This window comes from Pan paniscus, chromosome X, assembly GCF_029289425.2.
Source record: "Pan paniscus chromosome X, NHGRI_mPanPan1-v2.0_pri, whole genome shotgun sequence".
Classification (NCBI taxonomy): Eukaryota; Metazoa; Chordata; class Mammalia; order Primates; family Hominidae; genus Pan; species Pan paniscus.
Window position 1 is genome coordinate 27,670,949 of NC_073272.2, and position 19,351 is coordinate 27,690,299.

General features: G+C 36.7%; 1 long non-coding RNA gene across 1 annotated transcript; it reads left to right on the forward strand.

Annotated features, from left to right (window-relative positions):
* The first annotated feature begins 8,357 nt into the window (after positions 1 to 8,357).
* On the forward strand, positions 8,358 to 18,316 carry LOC117977556 (uncharacterized). The gene is made up of 4 exons (XR_004668750.2): positions 8,358 to 8,480; positions 10,583 to 10,680; positions 13,297 to 13,372; positions 14,575 to 18,316. It is a non-coding gene; the product is annotated as an uncharacterized LOC117977556 (long non-coding RNA).
* Positions 18,317 to 19,351: the final 1,035 nt, after the last annotated feature.

Genomic DNA, 19,351 nt, shown 5'->3' on the forward strand with positions numbered 1-19,351 from the left:
TAAATTAAAGATCCCATATCTACTTCATGTTATCATCTTAACTGCAACCAGCCATGACCATGTTTATCTGCCTAGTTTGTTTTCTACTTTGTGTCTCTGAACAGTCCCTTTGATATTTTCTGGCATCATTTCATTCAACCTCTCTCTCTTGAACCATCACAGTGAGATCCTTGCTTCCAACCTTGTTTTACTACAATCCAATTCACATTCAAACACTTTAATGCATTTAGTAATATATTTGGGTTTGAATCAACTATAAAACTATATGCTCTTTAATTTCCCCTAACTTTTCTTTAGCCCATTTCTCTCCTCCTTTGCCTTCTTTTGTTTTGCTTTTGTAAATATTGACCGTTTACACTTGGTCAGCTTATATTTTAACTTTTCTTATTTATCAAAGCAATTAAAATATTCATCATTAACTCATTAAAGTATATTGTAAATTAGTACTTCAGTCACTTCCAGAAAAACAGACTGAGAATACTTTTACTAACCTCCCATCTTTTGTGCTTTCATTTTCATATACTCTTATAATACATTTATTTTAAATACCATATTTTTACTTTTTAGACAGCCAATATTTATTTATTTTAATTTAATATTTTGTGTTACTCTTCAATCCTCTCTGCTTCCAAATGGATTCATTTTGATCTGCCTAAGTACTTCCCTTAATATTTTCATTATTGCAGGTTGGCTAGAGGTGATCGATTCCTCTCAGTTCTTATTTCTCTGAAAATGTCTTTTTGCTGCCTTTATATTTGAAAGACATTTTTCTCGGTATAAAATTCTATGCTTGCAGTTTTTTTTCCATCACACATTGAAGACTAATTCCATTGTCTTTTGGCATCAACTGTTAGATTTTTTTTGGCAGTTTTACTACCGTGATGTGTCTTGGAGTGGTTTTCTTTGCATGTTTTCTACTTGGTATTTGGGGTATTTCTTGAATTTATGGCTTGATGTCTTTCATGGACTGGAGAAAATTCTTGGTCATTATCTCTTCAAATATTGCTTCTTTCCCTTTCTTCTTTCTACTATTTTAATGACTTGTATGTTAGATGTTTCCACCATGTTCAGTATGATGCTTATGATCTCATCTGTATTTTCTACCCCTTGTCTCTCCATATTTTAATATGCATTTTTCCACTGAACTGTCTTCCAGTTCACTACACCTTTTTAAAATTAACGTCTAATGTGCTATTATTGCACACTCATTGCGTTCTTCATATCAGCTGCTATCTTTTCTAGTTCTAGATATTTCATTTTTGCCATAGTTTTCTGTTGTCTTCTGAAATTCTTCATGCTTTCAACTACTTTCTTGAACATATTAATTGCAGTCATTTTAAACCTCACCTCTGATAACTCTAATATCTGGATCTCTTAGATTCTGCTCCTGTTGGTTATTTGGTCTTTTCTTTTTCATGCATTGGGTCTTATATTCATAGGACTGCTTACTTTTTAATGGATTGCTGGACATTATGCAGAACACACTGTGAAATAATTTGCATCACTGGATGATGTACTCTTGAGGGAATTTACATTGATTCTGGCAGGCAGTGATATTCAAGGTAAGTAAACCTAACCCAATCTGGGGTTGAGCTGTTTCAAAACAGGGCTTCAGTATTTTTACAGGCTAATCTATTTCACTCTTAATCCTTTGGCCATCACAACTGAATATCTGTAGTGGCTACCAGGGCCCCTCATATTTGATGGGCCATAACCTTAGCTTTTATCACTTGACCTGCGTAAGAGTACTAGCAGCTCTGCTCCTCTTCCCATCCTCTTAGTCCACTGCTTTCTGTTTGGATTCATACTAATTGTGAATTTACAAAAGCCTCAAAAAGTAAAGCAGTGTGGTATTTGAGGCTCACTGCTCTGGATTTCTTTCTCTTGGCATGTTGACCCCTTGAATCTTCACTGCCTTAATATTTCTCCAATGCCTTCCAACATAGATCTAGAGATGTATTTCAGCTTTCTCTATGTTTGTTACAGTTGCTTAGAAAAAAAATATAACTGATTATACTCAGGACATTTCAAGTCCTCTCTTCTAGCTATTTTGAAATATGTAATACATTATTATAGTCAAGATACTCTGCTGTTGAACATTAGAAATGAAGTGAAATGAAACTTCATTCATAGATAAAAGACATGGTATTTATATCTCTTATTTTATTCAAAATTCTAAACAATAACGTGGTAAATTGTGGAATAATAATGAGATCTTGAGTGATTCCTCAGGAAAAATATTTATCTTCCTTATATCTGTGAGAACTAAAATTACTATTGTGAAAAGAAAAACACCACTCAAAAGTAGCTTAGATAAATGTTAAATTAGAGCCATTTTAGGATGGTAATTAAATTTCATAGAATGGTGGTCTAGAGGACTGAATTTTTATTTTGTTATCTATTAACTTTTTTACAAGCTTGTTGGTGCATAAAAAATGTTAGTAGTTTGCTGAGTATGCTTTATTACTAGTTTGCTCAGTATTACTAAGTGTTAAAGTATTTGTATTGTCTAGTTTGCTCAGTATTATTTATTACTAAGTGTTAAAATATTTGTATTGTCTTAAAGAATGATTTTTAGATATTGCCTCATATACACGCTTGGTGTGAAAGAATATATTAATTTCATGGTGTTTCAGAAGGTAAAACAAACCAAACACAAAAGGAAATGAGTAAGAGACAGTTTGATAATATATAGCTTGATAAATCTAAATAATCTAAAATAAGAAATAAGATACATTCTGAAGCTATCTCAAAGGCAATAAATTGTACCAGTATATTTTATTTTAAGATACTCAGGCATTCTTCCTAACATTAAGTCCTCTTAAATTCATCTTCTACAGTTCTGTCAGATTAATCACCTAAAACTTCTAATCTTCTATTCAAATGGCTCCCAGTTTTCTAGTGAATAAACACTCTCTCCTCAGTTCCACATACAAATACATTCCTTTGTAACTTGATTCCCTATCTATATCTGTAACCCTCTCTCCTTCCAGTTTTCTCTAAAATCCCTGCATTCTAACTCCCTCCCAATTGTATACATTTCATAATGCTGTTGAGTCTTCCTGGATCACCTTTTCCTGACTTTCACCTGGAAACCTCTTATTTGTAAGCTGCAAGACATATATCACCTTACTTAATTCTCCCAAGAGAAGTTAGCTCTCTCTTTAATTTCCATGGTACATGACATAAATTAGAGTGATATAATTAGAATTTCTAATGTTTGTTAACTTTTCCTGTGTTGCAAAGTCAATGGTAAATGATTTACATAACAATTGCGGGACTTAAATGTTGTCTTGTGATAGATTTATGTTTTCCACATCACTAGATTGTCGTGAGTTTTTGTGCTATTTCCTTTGCACACTCAATGAGAAGACAGACAAATCCAGGGAGATAAAGACAGGCATATTAATTCCAGAATATATATGCCAAGATTTTTAATTTTTAAAACTCTGATAGGATTAAAAATTATATTTTCTGAAAAATTTAAATATGCACCTACTACATGACTCAGTCCAACTATTCTCCAAATAATTTGCACCATTTTACATTCCCCAGGATTGTTTGAGTGTTCTAATTGTTCTACATCCTTGCCAACACTTGGTATAGTCAGTCTTAATTACATCTATTATAATAGGTGTGTGGTGGTATTTGATTGTGGGTTTGATTTGCATTTTCCTAGTGACTAATGGTTATGAGCATCTTTCATGTGTTTAATTTGCCATCTGTATGTCTTTATTGGTGAGGTGTCTGTTCAAATATTTTGCTCATTAAGGAAAAATTTTAAATTAAAAAATTTATTTTTCCAAGAAAACTTTCTACAGCGGACATTTATTTTTGAAAAAAAAAAACCCAAGCAAGTGAAACACATAATCAACCCAGTTATGGCATATTTATGCGGTTGATGCAACAAAATATAGGAAATCTAGACTATCCCGAGCAGTTTGCCATGTATGATTATTGAAATTTAAAAGGGGAGTGAACTGGTTGGTTGAGCAGTTTCAAGTGATGTGCTTAAGATAGTTTATTGACGTATGCTGAGATTGTTATTTTAAGAAAAACTATGCAACCGAACGTATAGATAGGAATTAGAAGTGTAAAACCATTTTAAAATTACGGATAAATAGCAGTATAGATGGCATAACTATGAATGGAAATGTTCAAAGGCAGACTTTGTTTATATATGCTGTAGATACTAGAAATGAAAACCCAAAGACACAGACCTTGCCTTTTATTCATCACTGGAGCTCAGAACCTAGAGTGAGACTTACAAAGAGAAAATTGCAAATGACCCAATAAGTACTATGATAAAGGCATACAAAAAAAAATGAAAAGAAAAAGCAACGGGGATTATGGCCTACTAAACAATTCTGGGTGAGGCTTCCAAGCAGAGGCCATAGCAGAGGCTTGAACCCTTTTATGATATTGATTTTATTTACTTATAAACTTATAAAAGCATTGAATATAATAGAAATATGGAATATATAGAAAGCATAAATTAAAAAAATACAAATCACCCATGACTTACCTCCCAAAGATACCCATTAGTATTAGTTTTAAATATTTCATTGCATATATTTTTGCATCTGTTTTAAAGGATTGTGTTGTCATGGTGTGCATAATTATGCATCTTGTGTAAAAATTTAACTTTAAAATACAGAATAAACAAGTAAGAAACAAGAAAATATCAGACAGTAATACTTGTTATGCAGAGAATTAAATTGTGGTGATGTGACTGAAAGTCACTGAGTGGATTTTTAAATTGGGTGGTCAATGAAGGCTCTCTATGGAAGTTCTATGTAATCTTAGAATATATGGCAAGCACTGTAATTAGCTGCAGGAAAAAACAGGTGAATATCAGTGCAAGCTATGGAAACAGTGGTGTACAGATCTCCGGACAGGATCAAACTCAGCATGTTTGAGGAACAGGAACAAAAGACAGCGTAACTGAATTGTAGTGGCAGGTTCAAGAGTAATAGGAGATGAGACAAGATCACGCATGACCTGGTAGTCACGCGTACGGAGTTTTGTAAATGGGCGAGGCTACAAGGGGAATACTTCCTTAGCCCTCATAGTAGCACAGGTGAGGGGTAATGCTGGCTCCACCTGCTGTAGCTACAGCTGAGACAGACATAGAGTGGTAAGTTCAGGGGTCATTTTAATAGCAGGGACTTCAAGATTTACTGATGTTTAGATCTAAGAGAATTAAGAAGAAGGAGGGATCTTGGGTGACACTTAGATTTTGATGTAGAAAAACCAGTCATGTGCCACATAATATTTCAGTCAACAATGGACCATATAGATGACAGTGGTCTTATGAGTATAATGGAGCTGAAAAATTCCCATTGCCTATAGATGTCATAGCTGTTGTAACAATACATTACTCACATATTTGTGCTGATGCCAGTGTTATTACTGAAGAAAGAAAAATTGAAAAATAAATTTAGTGTAGCCTAAGTGTACAATGTTTATAAAGCCCTAAAGTAGTGCACAGTAATGTCCTAGGCCTTCACATTTACTCACCAATCATTAACTGACTCACCCAGAGCAACTTCCAGACTTGCAGGCTCCATTCATGGCAAATGCCATGTATAGGTGTACCCTTGTTTTATCTTTTATACAGTATTTTTACTATACCTTTTCTATATTTAGATATGTTTAAATACACACACACACACTTACCATTGTGTTACAACTGTCTACAGCATGAAGTACAGTCATGTGCTGTATAGGTTTATAGCCTAGGAGCATAGTTTATAGCATATAGGCTGGTGTGTAGTAGGCTATCCCATCTAGGTTTATGTAAGTACACGCTATGATGTTTGCACAACAATGAAATTGCCTAATGCTGCGCCTCTCAGAATGTATTCCTGTCATTAAGTGATGCATGAGTGTACACGGATGATGGCTTAGTGTGATTTACTCATCCTGGCATGTCTCAGACTTTCCCAGTTTCAGCACTGAAAGAGCTGTGTCCTGGGAAAACCCTTAGTCCTAGGCAAATAGGGACAGCTGTTCAAACTAAATATGACTTAATGTGAAGTAGGTGTTATTGTTGTGGGTGGGAGGAAAAAGAACCAACAGTCATATTTCGTTTTTTTGGTATTTTGAAGTATGAGATGCCTTTACACATCAGAGTTGAAGGAGGAACATTAATGGGACGGAAATAAGTATCATTTTAAATATTAGAAAAGAATCATGGAGGGAATAATCCAGTTCAAATATCTTGTATTTCAGTTGTTCTGTATTGCTGAAAACATTGCATAATCATGATCTGCTTAAGAAATTCAGACGCATATTGTTAGCTTATGGATGTTGATTATTTTAACAATTAGACTGCTTCCTAAATAAAATAGTCACATGGTTGAATTGTTATTGAATTACTCAAAATATTTCTGTTTGATACCATTGTCACTTGGTTTAGATTCTGAGTATCAGAAGTACTGATTCAGTGAAAAAAGTTATGTATGTTTATTTGCATAAAACATTACATATTCATTAAATGTCAACATGTTCAAAAATCCCTCTTACTTGTAGCTACTTTTCCTCTAAATTCCATATGGTTTGTCCTCAACGTTTCCTGATCTTTTCCTTCACAAAGTCTTCAAGTACTTTGGATGTCAGTTTAAGTAGTTTATCCCAAAGGTAGAAAACTGAAGCAAGGCCTGCTCTATGTTTAGTTTTAACCACTGATTAAGTACTCTAAATGTGAAAGAGGTATGGGAAAGGGACAGGAATTTTGTGATAGCAAAATTCTAAGAGAAAATTTTGCCTTATGGTACCTTGTTACATTGGCATTTTGCTTATTGAACAGGGAAACAAAATTATGTGAAGTAGTTGGAAGCTTTAGAGTCAGAGGATACAGATGAACATTCTGTCTGAATTGCCATATACACATGCATTTGTATTTAAGAACTTCTGGCCAGGTGCAGTGGCTCATGCCTGTAATCCTAGCACTTTGGGAGGCCGAGGTGGGTGGATCACCTGAGATCAGGAGTTCAAGACCAGCCTGGCCAACATGGTGAAACCCCTTCTCTACTAAAAATACAAAGTAGCCAGGCGGGGTGGCGGGTGCCTGCAGTCCCAGCTACGTGGGAGGCTGAGGCAGGGAGAATTGCTTGAACCCAGGAGGTGGAGGTTGCAGTGAGCCGAGATTGCGCCACTGCACTCCAGCCTGGGAGACAGAGCAAGACACTGTCTCAAAAAGAACTTCAGTCAATTCTATGTATATAATCATTCAGTCTTCTGTATGTAGATCCTTAGTAGACAAACTCATTCATTTTGTTTTCAAATACTTATTGATAATTTTATTCATAAGCATTCTCCTCATTGGTATAAATAGAGGAATTCTAAAAATTTCCCAAGCCCAAAATATTTCCTCCCCTCTAGTCCTACAGTTGAACTTACGATTTTCACATGGTTATATACTTGGATTCTTTTAGTATAGTCACTGAAGACTTTTAAAAACAGAAATACTGGGCCGGGTGCGGTGGCTCATGCCTGTAATCCCAGCACTTTGGGAGGCCAAGACGGGTGGATCTCTAGGTTAGGAGTTCAAGACCAGCCTGGGAAACAGTGAGATCCTGTCTCTACAAAAAATACAGAAATTAGCTGGGTGTAGTGGTGCCTATACCTGTAGTCCCAGCTACTTAGGAGGATTGCTTGAGCACAGGAATTCCAGGTTGCAGTGAGCTATGATTGTGTCACTGCACTCCACCCTGGCTGACAGAGTAAGACCCTGTCTCCAAAAATAAATAAATAAAATTAAAAAATGAAATACTAGTGTGGACACATTAATGAGCAATCATTAGCATATTATTTAAAATTATCAGCTTATCTACAAGGACTTGAATAATCAATACATAGAACAGGCATCCTTTTGATTAGAGATGGAAATCAGAAGGTACAATTTCATAATGAGCTTGATCCCTAGGGAAATAAGAGCTTGAATATCCTATTACAGTGGAGACTGCTAGTCACTGAAAACAGTAGGAAAGCAACAACTTTCACCAGGACATACCTGCTTATGAAAAGACAAATAATGTGGAGAGTGCCTCAGGATCATATGTTGAAGGCATGCTATTTACCTCCTAATTTCTTTTCCAAAGTGTGATATTAGCATATATTGATGTAGCTCCCTTAGGTCCTGATCAAAACAAAGATAGGGCAATAGTAATAAGGTAAGATGGGGAGAACAGATATGCTGTTAGTGTAACAATATATTGATGTTATATCATTAAATTATCATTTTACCAGGAAAACAATTTATGATTTGTTTTCATTATACCATTTCATTCATCCCTGCCTGCTACACTCAGAATCTGAAGCCCCTTACCTTAATGTGTGTGATGAGATTGACAGGAAAAGGAAGCTGGACTTGTGAGGATGGAAGGGATCTGAGAAGACCGGAAGAACAATGGTGAAGTAAAGTAGAAAAAGTGAGAACACTGGGTGGTCCAGTCTGATGGAGATTCATCTGGATGGTAGGAAAAGGAAGAGTTTGGGAAAATTAAGTAAATAGTGGTTCTGGGCTATCTATGGGCTTAATCATTAAATTTCCTAAGAAGTTTGCTTTCATGCAATTGCAGCTCTTTCCATATCTATCTTGATCTTTATCTCAATATCTATCTATGGCAGATCTTAAAAAATATGTTGTTCAATGTTTTCATTTTAGAGATGAGAAAATTGAGGTTCGGGGAATTTAAGGGACCTGCTAATGATTAATAGTTAAATTTACATATTTTAAAAACTGGTATTTTTTCCTTCTATGCCACAGGGTTTTGGTTATTGTCTTTCCGCAAGTTAGCTACAAGAGAAGAGACCAGCTTTCTGGTAAAGCTGAAATCACTGAAAAAAAAAAATCTCATATAAATCTCTAGCTTGCAATATACTTGGAAAGATTATTTTGGACTAGATAACCTCCCAAATTAACATTATCCTCGTCCTCATCAACAAAGAATGAAGATTTAGGAAAATTGCTTAGAGTATTTAATAAAATAGCTTGTTTCAGACAAAGATACTTAAGGGACCTTTTTCTAGAGAGAAAAAAATCTGAAATTATACAGAACGATTTTATATAACAGGAAATGAGACAATGAGACTCATTCTGTCCTTCTCAGTGCCTAGTCCAATGACTTAGATTTGTGATTTGTGTGAGCCTAGGAGCAGGGTAGGTACTCTGTATCTACTGTTTGATTGGCTGTTCCATTTTAAAGGGATAAGCCATTTGAATTCCCAGAGTTAATAAAAGCCAACTCAATGACATGACAGGGCCTCAGAAGTGAGAACATTATAAGTAAGGTTCATGTTCCATTTAATGTTGTTTTTAATGGAGCAACAACAAATGTTTCTTTTATTGAGGAGATTTGCTTACATTTTATCTAGCAGAAACAAAATGGGTCAAGCATATGATAAAGTTAAATAAGATAATTGTGAAAAGGGGGAAAATAAGTATATACTAAAATATTTAATTGACCAAGATTGGAAATAAAAAGTGAGCATAGGGACATTTTATGCTAGGAAATGAAAACAAGGCATTTAAAAAAGATTGTGTTAAAGATATTTGATCAACAAACAAACAAACATATGTATACACATACCAACATCTTTAAAGAAAGAAAGTAAATGCTATAAGCTAATACAAAAAAAAAAAAAAAAAAAATCCTGAAAAGAAAGAAAAAGAAAAGCTCACTTCGGTTCCCTAGGAGTCAATTCTAGTCTGGTACTTGTTCACACGAATTTAAATCTAGGGTAAAAAGATTGTTTTTCGTTGCAGAAGTCAATTTGGCAAATTTGTAGTTTTGATATAAGTCAGATTTGCAGTTCACTCCTGGAAATGGATTGTGCAATGGCCATACTATGTGTTCCTGCTGAATGACACAAAGCCACTTAGAATTATTTGAGGGCTGAGGTTAACCAATTATTGGGTTTACTTCTGCTGCTGCTCTGCCTTTGACCAGAGAAGCAGGGGAGAAAATGGCTAGTCAAGAGTGATAACTGAGACAAATACCTACCTTAGTCGTCTCTCACCTTCTCAGAGTACTTTTTTTGGCCTGTGTTACAAATTTGGTACTTAATTTATATGTAACTGGGCATTTTATATTTAAATATCTCCTTCAAAAGATGGAAACTACTTGAAGGCAAGGACTTTGTGTCAGGTTTCTTGTCACCCCCCTACACTTATCACACAGTCAGAGATTCCACCAGCTGGTCCTTTGTTCATTGTCAGTGAAATTAAAACTCAGTGACACAGAGCTAATAATATCTCCCCTGACGTTTGCACAGCATAACTGAGATACAATTTGTCTTTTATATTATCTAGTATCATGGACATTAGTAACAATCCAGAAATGTTTCACATTTTGTGAATTTAAAACATTTAAATGATTTGAGGCTAACAGCTCCAATTTAGAAGCAGAAAACTAAATCTTAAATTGTCTGAGTTGGTACTCACAGAAAAGTAATGCTAACTTTCCTCTCAGAAACCAAATAATGTTTAGGTCACAAGAGATCATTTTAAAAAGTGATAAACCAGTGGTTGTTGAAAAGGGCCACGGAATGATGTCATGATTCATTTTTTTCACAGCAAAATGTGAAGACAAGCCTTCAGTTCCCTTCTTGACCACCAGCATGGAACTAAACAATTAAACCTGTCAGAAAAAAAAAAAGCTGCTGTATTTTAAGGTACAGTTTCATGCATTGTTTTACTTTCTCTCTGGCTACTTATAGGAGCTTGAAAAAATAAAAAGGCCAGGAAATATGTACCCTGGGAGCCAAACTCAAACTGCAAACTCAGCTTCCAATTCTCTCAATGAGCCTGGGGTTTAGCTTGAGTGACAGTGGAATCCCCAGCCAGCCAATTAGAGCATGGTTGAATTGGAGTAAGGCTGAGAGATGCAAGAAACAAAGTCATGCTAGAATGTACAGGTGGGTGAGGAGTACTGGGAAGTGCACTGCAGCTGGCAGAAGTGATTAGGCTTGATTTAAATTGAGTTTCCTAACACTGGTACTAGAGCAAGGAACAGCCAGATTTACATGGAATGGATGGGCTTTTTTCTGAACAGTAGCTGCCATAAAAGCAGAGTTAGAAATGAGCATGATGCAAACCACTGGGAAGGGCTCATTAGCCACATTTCACTTTTACGACACTCTAAATGGCATTCCATATATATTTTGCATGGGTTTCTTGCAATCTGAAATCAGCATTTCTATGAGTGGTGAATGTGCCTTTTTATAATGGATATGAGAGTTTATTTTTAAGGCAGTTAATAGTTTTGAGAATTTGTGCAGTTTGTAATAACTAAATATCAGTTCTAAAACCTTGGATGTTGTATTTTTTTAAACAAAATTGGCTATTGTTTTCATGATTTTTCTTCTACAGTTTATAAAATCAGAGATGGCTCATACAAGGGAATTCTCGGGCAAACAGAAAAATATTTGTAATCTGTATTACAAGTACTAATTATGTGAGCAGATATGTTTGTTTATTTAAGTAGTTCAAATTCCTGTCTTTCTATCTTACAATGCACATGGCCCCTTTGCTTCCTATAAGCAACCCTTTTCAGGCGGCATGTGGAAAGTGTGACTTTTCTTCTCTCAAATGTTTGTCTTATAGGTCTCTAAACTGTTTTCACTTATCTGATAAAGATACTATTTTTTTGCAAGAAATTATTATTTACTGTTCTCTTTAGAGATCTCAATGGCAATATTCTATATCAATAGGAGTTGTGATTAACTGAAAAGCATTGCACCCAACAAACACACATTGTTTACATAGATTGTAATGTAGTTTCTATATTTGAGAACATAAACTGTTATTTTAAAGCCTCTCTTGCTAGCAAGTTTTAAAATAATTTCTTAAAAAACAAGAGATTCAAGTAGTCAAAAAATTGGTACTAAACAACTGTTACTTTTCTTCTTTGAAAGAGACATGTAATTGAACTTTTCCTATCATCATGATTAATACAGTCACACTGTAGATTTTTCATTCATTCCTTGTTGTCAACAGCTGAGAAATAAAGTGAAGATATGACAGCTATATAGGCATTTGTTTTATACAACTGATAGAAGAAATTGTACAGAAACTCAAACAACGGCTGCAAAAAGTAGAAGAAAACCCAAAACTATGACATTGCTATGGTTTGAGTGTTTGTGTTCTTCTGAATTTTATATTGAAACTTAATTACCATTGTGGTGGTATTAAGAGGTGGACCATTTGGGGAAGTAGTTATGAGGGCTCTGCCTTCATGAATGGGATTAGTGTCCTTACCATGGAGGCTCCAGCTTCCTGGCCCTTCTATTTCTTCTGTCATGTGTGAAGACAGTGTTTATTCCTTATGTCTTTTCCACCATGTGAGAATGCCTCAACAAAGGGCCATCTATAGAATAGCCCTTGTCAGATGTCAAATACGCTGCCACCATTATCTTGGACTTCCCAGGCCTCCAAAACTATAACAAATAAATTTATGTTACTTATAAATTACCTAGTCTATGGTATTTTGCCATTGCACCAAAAACAGACCAAGACTGGCATGTATCATTTTAATTATTTAATCAATTATGTACTATTAGTGTTTACAAAAACTATTCTAATACCAAAATAATACATAAACAATATTTGGTGTGTGATATGGTTTGGCTGTGTCCCCACCCAGACCTCATCTTGAATTCCCACATATTGTGGGAGGGACCTGGTGAAAGGTAATTGAATCATGGGGGCAGGTCTTTCCCATGCTGATCTCGAAATAGTGAATAAGACTCACAAGATTTGATGGTTATAAAAAGGGGAGTTCCCCTGCACAAGTGCTCCTCTCTTTGCCTGCTGCTATCCATGTAAGACATGACTTGCTCCTCCTTGCCTTCTGCCATGATTGTGAGGCTTCCCCAGCCACGTGGAACTGTAAGTCCAATTAAACCTCTTTCTTTTGTAAATTGCCCAGTCTCGGGTATGTCTTTATTGGCAGCATGAAAACAGACTAATACAGTGTGTATATGTTATAGATAAATAGAAGTTTGAGTTCTGACTTCTGAAATAAATAGTTCTCAAACTGAGTTAGGCTATCAGAGTCTCACAAGATAGACAAAATTAATGAGAGTTTTAAAATATACCTCAACTTCTTTTTTCTAGCCTAATTTCTATACTTTAATTAATCTGTAATTTACATATATTGAACAAAAAGAGACATCCAGAATCTACTTCATTTAAATAAACATTGCAGTTGCTGCTAAATCCACATGCATCTTTTCTCTTTCTTGTTTCAACTTTTAGGTACATACTTACCCTTTAATTCTATATTTAAGGTAACAGAGACATGGACTTGAGAAGACAACTTGGCTCAATTCCTAGCTCTGCAACTTACTAGGTTTGTGTCTTTGGGTAAGTTAATTAATGTGATTTTGCCTCAGTTTATAACTCATCTAAAAATTGAGAATACAGACTCTTTTGGGTTATTATAAAAATTAAACGACATAAAGTAATTACAATACTGCTAACACTATGTTAGCACTTAACAAATGTTTACTACCATGAATTCAGGCCTAGAATTTAAGTGTAGCATCACCTAACAACCCACAAATATATCAATGAAGTTACAGTGAAAAAAGTGCCTAATACTGAAAAGTATACTGTTAAGCTATTAAGAGAATATAAGAGGGGTTACCACTAACTAAACCTTCTTAAGAATTGCATTTAATATCTCAATATGATTTCCATATAACTGAGAATTTCCACACCAAGTTATTTAACTGAGAAAAATTATATATATCTACACAAAAACCTATATAGTACTGTTCATATAATCTTTATCTCTGCTATGGTATGAATTTTTGTCTCCTTCATAATTCATGTTGAAACTTAATCCCTAATGTGGCATTATCAAGGTGCGGAGTGGCTTTAAGAGGTGATTGGGTCAAGAGGACTCTGCCCTCATAAATGACTTAATCTCATGCATGGATTAATGGGTTATCACTGGAGTGGGACTGGTGGCTTTACAAGAAAAGGAACAGAGAGTTGAGCTAGCACATTAGCATGGTCAGTCCCCTTGCCATGTGATGCCCTGTGACAACTTGGGACTCTGCACAGAGTCCCCACCAGCAAGAAGACCCTCATCAGATGTGGCCCCTTGACTTTGGACTTCTCAGCCTCCAGAACTGTAAGAAATAAATATATTGTCTTTATAAAGTACCCAGTTTCAGTTATTCTGTTATTAGCAACAGAAAACAAATCAAGATGATCCTAATAGCCAAAACCTGCAAACAACTCAAATGTCTGTCAACAAATAAATGAATAAACAAATTATGGTATACCTATATGATGGAATACTACTTAGTAATAAGAAAGAACTACTGATAACATGCCATATCTTAGCTGAATCTGGAGAACATTTTACTGAGTGAAAAAACCAGGTATAAAAGAGTAGATATTATATGATGTTATTTACATAAAATTCAAGCCATGACAAATCTAAATTATAATGATAAAAAGCATTAGTGGTCATCTGAGGCTGAGAATAGGAATTAAACAATGCTATTTGTTAAAAGTAATCTGTTTTAAGTATTTGTGTGATTTCTATTTTCCAGACTGCATCCTAACAAACAACTGTGTCAAGACATTAGAAAAAGAACAGCATATTCTACACAAATATAATAAAAAGGAAATGATAAAGATAAAAGAAATTAATAGAATGGAAAGTGATGGAGATAAACAAGTGAAAAGATGGTCCTTTGAAAAGACTAAAACATGGCTAATGCACTGGCAAGAATGATTGGGACAATAAACAAAATATATATGCCAGGGCAGCTCCCAGCGAGATCGACGCAAAAGGTGGGTGATTTCTGCATTTCCAACTGGGGTACTCAGTTCACCTCATTGGGACTGGTTGGACAGTGGGTGTAGCCCAGGGAGGGTGAGCCAAAGCAGGGTGGGGCATTGTCTCACCCCAGAAGCACAAGGGGTTGGGGGATTTCCTGTTCCTAGCCAAGGGAAGCCGTGAGACACTGTACCGGGAGAAACTGCAGTCTGGCCCAGATACTGCACTTTTCCCATGGTCTTCGAAACCAGCAGACCAGGAGACTCCCTCCTGTGCCTGGCTCAATGGGTCCCACCCTCACAGAGCCCAGCAAGCTAAGATCCACTGGCTTGAAATTCTTGCTGCTAGCACAGCAGTCTGAGATCCACCTGGGACTCTCCAGCTTGCTGGCGGGGGGAAGGGTCGTCGCCGTTGCTGAGGCTTGAGTAGGCAGTTTTCCCCTCACAGTGTAAACAAGGCATCCTGGAAGTTCAAAGTGGGTGGAGCCCACTGCAGCTCAGCAAGGCTGCTGCAGGGGCATCTCTGAAAAGAAGGCAGCAGCCCCAGTCAGGGGCTTATAGATAAAACCCTCATCTCCCTGGGACAGAGCACCTGGGGGAAGGGGTGGCTGTGGGCGCAGCTTCAGCAGACTTAAATGTCTCTGCCTGGCAGCTCTTAAGAGAGCAGTGGATCTCCCAGCACAGTATTTGAGCTCTGATAGGGGACAGGCTACCTCCTCAACTGGGTCCCTGACCCCCATGTATCCTGACTGGGAGACATCTCCCAGTAGGGGCCGACAGATACCTCATACAGGAGAGCTCTTGCTGACATCTGGTGGGTGTCCCTCTGGGATGAAGCCTCCAGAGGAAGGAACAGGCAGCAATCTTTGCTGTTCTGCAGCCTCTGCTGGTGATACCCAAGCAAACAGGGTCTGGAGTAGACCTCCAGCAAACCCCAGCAGATCCGCAGAAGAGGGGCCTGGCTGTTAGAAGGAAAACTAACAAACAGAAAGGAATAGTAGCAACATCAACAAAAAGGACGTCCACTCAGAGACCCCATCCAAAGGTCACCAGCATCAAAGACCAAAGGTAGATAAATCCACAAAGATGGGGAAAAACCACCGCAAAAAGGCTGAAAACTCCAAAAACCAGAACGCCTCTTCTCCAAAGGATCAGAACTCCTTGCCAGCAAGGGAACAAAACTGGATGGAGAAGGAGTTTGACGAATTCACAGAAGTAGACTTCAGAAGGTGGGTAATAACAAACTGCTCAAAGCTAAAGGAGCATGTTCTAACCCAATGCAAGGAAGCTAAGAACCTTGGAAAAAGGTTAGACGAATTGCTAACTAGAATAACCAGTTGAGAGAAGAACATAAATGACATGATGGAGCTGAAAAGCACGGCAAGAGAACTTCGTGAAGCATACGCAAGTATCAATAGCCAAATCAATCAAGTGGAAGAAAGGATATCAGAGATTGAAGATCAACTCAATGAAATAAAGCAAGAAGACAATATTAGAGAAAAAAGTGAAAAGAATCAAAGCCTCCAAGAAATACGGGACTATGTGAAAAATCCAAATCTACATTTGATTGGTGTACCTGAAAGTGATGGGGAGAATGGAACCAAGTTGGAAAACACTCTTCAGGATATTATCCAGGAGAACATCCCCAACCTAACAAGGCAGATCAACATTCAAATTCAGGAAATACTGAGAACACCACTAAGACATTCCTTGAGAAGAGCAACCCCAAGACACATAATCATCAGATTCACCAAGGTTGAAATGAAGGAAAAAATGTTAAGGGCAGCCAGAGAGAAAGAGAGAGAAAGGTCGGGTTACCCACAAAGGGGGGCCCATCAGACTAACAGCACATCTCTCCGCAGAAACCCTATTAGCCAGAAGAGAGTAGGGACCAATATTCAACATTCTTAAAAGAATTTTCAACCCAGAGTTTCATATCCAGCCAAACTAAGCTTCTTAAGTGAAGAAGAAATAAAATCCTTTACAGTCAAGCAAATGCTGAGAGATTTTGTCACCACCAGGCCTGCCTCACAAGAGCTCCTGAAGGAAGCACTAAACATGGAAAGGAACAACTGGTACCAGCCACTGCAAAAACACACCAAATTGTAAAGACCATCGACACTATGAAGGAACTGCATCAACTAATGGGCAAAATAACCAGCTAGCATCATAATGACAGGATCAAATTCACACATAACAATGTTAACCTTAAATGTAAATGGGCTAAATGCCCCAGTTAAAAGACCCATCAGTGTGCTGTATTCAGGAGACCCATCTTACATGCAAAGACACACATAAGCTCAAAATAAAGAGATGGAGGAATATTTACCAAGCAAATGGAAAGCAAAAAAAGCAGGGGTTGCAATCCTAGTCTCTGATAAAACAGACTTTAAACCAACAAAGATCAAAAGAGACAAAGAAGGCCATTACATAATGGTAAAGGGATCAATGCAACAAGAAGAACTAACTATCCTTATATACAGAAGTGCCCAGATTCATAAAGCAAGTTCTTAGAGACCTACAAAGAGATTTAGACTCCCACACAATAACAGTGGGAGACTTTAACACCCCACTGTCAACATTAGACAGATCAACGAGACAGAAAATTAACAAGGAAGTCCATAACTTGAATTCAGCTCTGGACCAAGTGGACCTAATAGACATCTACAGAACTCTCCACCCGAAATCAACAGAATATATATTCTTCTCAGCACTACATCGCACTTATTCTAAAATTTACCAAATAGTTGGAAGTAAAACACTCCTCAGCAAATGCAAAAGATGGAAATCATAACAAGCAGTCTCTCAGACCACAGTGTAATCAAATTACAACTCAGGATTAAGAAACTCACTCAAAACCACACAACTACATGGAAACTGAACAGCCTGCTCCAGAATGACTACTGGGTACATAACGAAATGAAGGCAGAAATAAAGATGTTGTTTGAAACCAATGAGAACAAAGACACAACATAACAGAATCTCTGGGACACATTTAAAGCATGTGTAGAGGGAAATTTATAGCACTAAATGCCCACAAGAAAAAGCAGGAAAGATCTAAAATCGACCCCCTATCATCACAACTAAAAGAACTAGAGAAGCAAGAGCAAACACATTCAAAAGCTAGCAGAAGACAAAAAATAACTAAGATTAGAGCAGAACTGAAGGAGATAGAGACAGGAAAAAACCTTCAAAAAAATCAATGAATCCAGGAGCTGGTTTTTTGAAAAGATCAACAAAATAGATGGACCACTAGCAAGACTAATAAAGAAGAAAAGAGAGAAGAATCAAATAGATGCAATAAAAAATGTAAAAGGGGATATCACCACCAATCCCACAGAAATACAAACTACCATCAGAGAATACTATAAACACCTCTACACAAATAAACTAGAAAATCTAGAAGAAATGGATAAATTCCTGGACATGTACACTCTCCCAAGATGAAACCAGCAAGAAGTCAAATCCCTGAGTAGACCAATAATAAATTCTGAAATTGAGGCAGTAATTAATAGACTACCAACCAAAAAAATTCCAGGACCAGACGGGTTCACAGCCGAATTCTACCAGAGGTACAAGGAGAAGCTGGTACCATTCCTTCTGAAGCTATTCCAATCAACAGAAAAAGAGGGAATCCTCCCTTACTCATTTTATGAGGCCAGCGTCATCCTGATACCAAAGCCTGGCAGAGACACAACAAAAAAAGAGAATTTTAGACCAACATCCCTGATGAACTTCAATGCGATAATCCTCAATAAAATACTGGCAAACCAAATCCAGCAACACATCAAAAAGCTTATCCACCACAATCAAATCACCTTCATCCCTGGGATGCAAGCCTGGTTCAGCATACACAAATCAATCAACATAATCCATCACATAAACAGAACCAATGACAAAAAACACATGATTATCTCAATAGACAGAAAAGGCATTCAACAAAATTCAACAACCTTTCATTCTAAAAACTCTCAATAAACTAGGTATCGATGGAACATATCTCAAAATAATAAGAGCTATTTATGACAAATCCACAGCCAATATCATACTGAATAGGCAAAAACTGGAAGCATTCCCTTTGAAAACTGGCACAAGACAAGGATTCCCTCTCTCACCACTCCTATTCAACATAGTGTTGGAAGTTCTGGCCAGGGCAATCAGGCAAGAGAAAGAAATAAAGGGTATTCAATTAGGAAAAGAGGAAGCCAAATTGTCCCTGTTTGCAGATGACATGATTGTATATTTAGAAAACCCCATCGTCTCAGCCCAAAATCTCCTTAAGCTGATAACCAAATTCAGCAGTCTCAGGATACAAAATCAATTTGCAAAAATCACAAGCATCTATACACCAGTAACAGACAAATAGAGCCAAATCATGAGTGAACTCCCATTCACTATTGCTACAAAGAGAATAAAATACCTAGGAATACAACTTCCAAGGGCTGTGAAGGACCTCTGCAAGGAGAACTACAAATTACTGCTCAAGGATATGAGAGGACACAAACAAATGGAAAAACATTCCATGCTCATGGATAGGAAGAATCAGTA